This window comes from Ipomoea nil, unplaced genomic scaffold (assembly GCF_001879475.1).
Source record: "Ipomoea nil cultivar Tokyo-kokei standard unplaced genomic scaffold, Asagao_1.1 scaffold2845, whole genome shotgun sequence".
NCBI lineage: Eukaryota > Viridiplantae > Streptophyta > Magnoliopsida > Solanales > Convolvulaceae > Ipomoea > Ipomoea nil.
The window spans coordinates 8,754,812-8,760,811 of NW_017619273.1; positions in this window are offsets into that span (position 1 = coordinate 8,754,812).

A 6,000-nucleotide genomic window follows, 5' to 3' on the forward strand; every position below is an offset into this window, starting at 1 on the left:
TCCTACATTTTATATATACATACTGCACCACCTAGCAGTCTAGGTTACCTACAAGGAGTGTGATATCTTGAATATATGCAGCAAAAACAAAATGCACAATTGCTGCTTTAGTTACTATTTTGTTCACACACACAGTTCTACTATGTTTTATGTTTAGTTATGCATAAAACATAAAACACTGCTTTAGTTATAATAATTCAGACTACCGAAGTTCAATTGGCTAGAATTGAAGTTGAAATTGACATCCAACATAGATTAGATAATAATTCAGACTACTCAAATTGACAAAGGCATACAATAAGATACCTCTCCTATTCAAAACTACCATCGGACAATCCACATTGCACCAGACGTTGCGTGGAGGAATCGGCTAGAGACTAATATCTGAAATCTGAAAGAAATTAAAAAATTTGAAACAAATTAAATATAAAATAAATAAATAGACTTACAGGTCGCGGAGAGGAATCGGCAGCTCCGGGGCCGTGGCGGTGGCGAGTGAGGGAGCTCCGACGGAGGAAGGATGGCGGCGGAAATGGAGAGGAAATGACGGTTGGCTGTGGTCTCAGGCGTCTTCGTAAATGGAGTGAATGGCGAGGGGGCGGTGTCGTCGGAATGGTCTCAGGCGCTGTCGGCTGTCGTCGTGAGCGGAGGAAGGGCAGCGAAAATGGAGAAGGCAGGGCGAAAAGGCGTCGTCAGAAATGGAGTGAATGGCGAAGGCAGGCGGAGACAATGGAAGAAGCCCTAATTTTGCTGGAGACAACAGAGACGATGGAAGCGGGAATTTTTGCTAAGTTCTCTTTTGCCAAATTTTTCTTTTTCCCATCCAAAGTTATATTCCCGCTCTCTATTTAGTGTCCACTACTCCAGTATTCCTTTATTTTTAGCTAAAATATTTAAATTTCCGTCCAACATTGTTGTTGGACGGAAATTAAAATACCTATTTTCAATTTCTACCTATCGGTCAATTCAGGTTTACCAACCAACATCACAGGTTGGACGGAAATTCAGTCCAACACTCGCCCGTTGGATGGAAAGTCTGACTAACTTTTTATCCATCCATCTTTAGCCATAGAAAATTGAAATTTTTATTAAAACACCGACCAACTTACGGTTGGACGGAAATGTTGGACGGAAACAGCGAGATTTCCAGCAGTGGGTTAAGAAGAGGTATGATGAAAAAACGCAAATACCCCCTCTCAAACGGGGCATCTAACGGGAAGAGTGACGGAGGACCAAAATTATCCTCGTCACAATAAGAGTGTCTACAAATTGTCTGATTTTTTTATGAAGGACCAAAATTGTTGGTGCCACTATAAGTCTAGGACCAAAAATGTCTTTTACTCATAGCAATAAGGATGTGCAAATAGAATTCCCCATTAGATTAGATTAGAGAAAATGATTACTTTTGCTTTTGTTTATGAGTTGGCTGATAATGTTTCTCTGCCTTCCATTCTGTGCGTGAGCCCGGGCGGGCCATTTTTCAAGACCTGTAGTACACTAGTGCTTTTACTTGCTTGCAATTCAGTAATTGTAATGTAAGTGTGCTGTGCTGATAACAATTTTGAAGTCAAATTAGGGACCGGACTACTGTGACTTTGGGAGATTGTTGTTGGGCTGTAATACATTTTCTTCTCCTGAAAACTACTGGATAATTTGTAGCCCCATACATACAGCATTTTACATCTGTCTTTTATGAAATTCAAAGATTCAATCTTTTGCACTAATCAATGTACTTACTGTATGTATTATACAACTTATTCTGGGTTTGAGGTCCACTACATTAGCAGCCAATTTTCTACATGCAACCTTGGAGAAAATATTTATTCACATTTTTAGTTTAGCTACTGAAAAATTAATTAATGTTCTGGCATTGTGTGTTGTTTCTTACCCTTGAATTCTTCTTGTTTGTTTGCTTCATTCATCAACTTAGATTTTTTCCCTCTTTTCCATGGGTTTAGGGTTTATGAAATTAATTAGACTGCATGCAAGAATCTCTTAAGTGAAGAATTATCAGTGCTAACTCCAATGTATGTATTAGGTTTTTGTTAGTGTGATTGTGTGAATTAATTATATGATGTGTTCATATTTTTGCTTTCTAGGTTGCACATCTTCTGCTGTGAATACTGAATAGGCATGGAGTTTGAGTTTGACAAAGTCTGTGTATTGGATGGAAGCCTTACAACTATAAGTTAAATTAAAATGATATTTATTATTTGAACTAGTTTTTTTACGCGCATTGTGCGATTGGGATAATGCCCAATGTTTTTTTTTTTTAAATAAGTACTTTAAAGTATATCAAGGCAAGATTATATTGGAATTGTTCAAGCATAGATAATTGAATGTTAAATTTGGGTATTTAAATAGACAATTCTAAGTTTACAAATGCAAAATAATATAGTCAAGATTAATTATAATTGTCAATAAACTAATTGTATAGGTATGGTTGAAACCAAATACGAGGCATAAGCGAGATTGAAGACTTAACTGCAGATTGCCAAATAAGGACATTGCGAGATAGTTTCTCACTTCAATTTGTTGTGTGATTTGAATACTCATTGTGTCACTAAATCCCCCAAGTAGTTAATATGATTGTCTTAATTATGTTTTTTTATTTTTTTTTATTTTTTAAAACAATTATTATTATTATTATTATTATTATTATTATTATTATTATTATTATTATTATTATTATTATTATTATTATTATTATTATAACTTAGGTCATTTTTCATGTTAATTTAAACAACTAATTTTTTTAAATATCGCAGGTCAAATTCGCTAATACAATTCACTAACGCTAACCGCTAACTGTTGATTGTCAAACAAGGACATTGCAAGGTAGTTCTCACTTCAATTTGTTGTGTGGTTTGAATACTCTCCTTGTCAACAAATCCCTCAAGTAGTTAATATGATTGACTTTATTAATATATATATATATTTTAATTTTTCATGGTATTAATAAAATACTTGGTAAATAAATATATCATTATTTTGTATTATAACTTTGATATTTAATTAAAAAATAGTGCACAAAAAAAATAATAGACATAATGTAGTGAATATAATCAATTGATGAATTTGAATGTAAAGAATATTTACATTGGAGAAATATAAAGACAATATAACTAATAAAATTATTTCTCTTAATTAATTTATTGATAATGAATAATTTTTTTTTTTTTTGAATAAAGACATTGTAGACACATAATTATAAATTATAAATTATATAAATGCATATGTATTATTTTTTGTTGTAGCTACTAAATTATTATTTAATTTATTTACTAAGAGTAAAATAGAGTACTAATTATGCCAACTTTGATTGGATGGGGTTCGAACCTAAGACCTTTGTTATTGAAATCAATGAGTAAGTTAACGGTGAACTAACAGAAATTAACGAAAAAGATAATATTTAACGGAAAATTTAATGGATAATCATATTCATTAAGGATAAATTAGGAAATCTTAAGGAAAAATTAAAATCTGATCAATCTGAGCCATTCATTCGAATAAAAAAATTGACCGCCATTTTTTCTACCCATTATAGGCCTAACTCTCTTGGGCTCTTATTAGTATACTAGTTTTTTACGCGCATTGCGCGATTGGGATAATGCCCAATGTTTTTTTTTTAAATAAGTACTTTAAAGTATATCAAGACAAGATTATATTGAAATTGTTAATGCATAGATAATTGAATGTTAAATTTGCGTATTTAAATAGGCAATCCTAAGATTACAAATGCAAGATAATATAGTCAAGATTGATTATAATTGTCAATAAAATAATTGTATAGGTATGGTTAAATCCAAATACGGGACATAAGGGAGAGCAAATAAAAATTAGGGCATAAAATATTAAATATATACTAATATTGAAGAGCTAATTGATGATTGCCAAACAAGGACATTGCGAGATAGTTTTCCACTTCAATTTGTTGTGTGATTTGAATACTCTTATTGTCAATAAATCCCCCAAGTAGTTAATATGATTGACTTAATTATATATATTTTTTATTTTTTGTTTTTTAAAACAATTATTATTATTATTATTATTATTATTATTATTATTATTATTATTATTATTATTATTATTATTATTATTATTATTATTATTATTATTATTATTATTATTATTATTATTATTATTATTAGTATATGTATACCCTTAGCTCATTTTACATGTTAATCTAAACAACTAATTTTTTCAAATATATTTTTACCAACCATTGATATAATTCGTTGGTCAAATTCGCTAATATAATTCGCTAACGCTAACCGCTAACAGTTGATTGTCAAGCAAGGACATTGCGAGGTAGTTCTCACTTCAATTTGTTGTGTGATTTGAATACTTTCTTTGTCAACAAATCCCTCAAAGTAGTTAATATGATTGGCTTTATTAATTATATTTTTTAAATTTTTTCATGGTATTAATAAAATACTTGGTAAATAAATATATAACATTATTTTGTATTATAACTTTGATCTTTAATTAAAAAATAGCGCACAAAGATAATAGACAATGTAGTGAATATAATCAATTGATAAATTTGAATGCAAAGATTTTTACATTGGAGAAATATAAAGACAATATAACTAATAAAATTATTTCTCTTAATTAATTTATTGATAATGAATAATTTTTTTTAAATAAAGCATTGTAGGGACAATGTTGCGAATATAATCAATTGATGAATTTGAATGTAAAGATTTTTTATATTGGAGAAAAATAAATACAATATAAATAATGAAATTATTTATGTTATTTAATTTATAGATAATGAATAATGTTTTTTGAATAAAGACATTGTAGACACGTAATTCTAAATTAAAGAATGCATATGTATTATTTTTTGTTGTAGCTACTAAATTATTACGGAGTATTTAATTTAATAAGAGTAAAATAGAGTACTAATTATGTCAACTTTGATTGGGATGAGGTTCGAACCTAAGACCTTTCCTATTGAAATCAATGAGTAAGTTAACGGTGAACTAACAGAAATTAACGAAAAAGATAATATCTAACGGAAAAGTTAACGGAAAATCATATTCATTAAGGATAAATTAGGAAATCTTAAGGAAAAATTAAAATCTAATCAATCTGAGCCATTTATTTGATTAAAAAATTTAACCGCCATTTTTTCTACCCATTATAGGCCTAACTCTCTTGGGCTCTTATTAGTATAGTAGATATATATAGTAGATCAATGAGTAAGTTAACGATGAACTAACAGAAATTAACGGAAAAGATAATATTTAACGGAAAAGTTAACGGATAATCATATTCATTAAGGATAAATTAAGAAATCTTATGGAAAAATTAAAATCTGATCAATCTGAGCCATTCATTCGAATAAAAAAATTGACCGTCATTTTTTCTACCCATTATAGGCCTAACTCTCTTGGGCTCTTATTAGTATAGTAGATATATATTAATATTTCTTTTTAATTATGACTTTTCCCTTTTATAGATTGACTAACTCAGATTCATGCGTTAGAAAGATCACTAAGTTATTCAAAGACTGAACAAATCCCAATGATTATGCATGGGGACAACTTAATGTTGATACAGTTAAATTTTATTGGGAGGAGTTCAAGGTAATATTTAATCGCATGCATGCATTGTATTTTAATTCTAAAGTAAATTGATATTTTGTTTATGTGTCTAACGTAAGTTAATATTTACATTGTGTTAGCACTTCTGACAATATGACCCCAACATCGGGACCGCCCGACGATGCTAATTCTGCAAATGTACGAGATGAAATTGAGAATTTGAAGGCAGAAGAGCTGGTACTTCATCATCACCTCCATCTCAAACCAATTGATCTTAATGTTGATTGTTATTTGTGAAGACTATTATATTGTTGTTTAGACTTGAATTGACTATTATTACTTACATGTGGATTGATAATGTATTATTACATGAACATAATATGGATGGATAATGTTTTAGAATTATGTTATATTTTATAATTAATAATGTTTTAGTATAGCATTATAG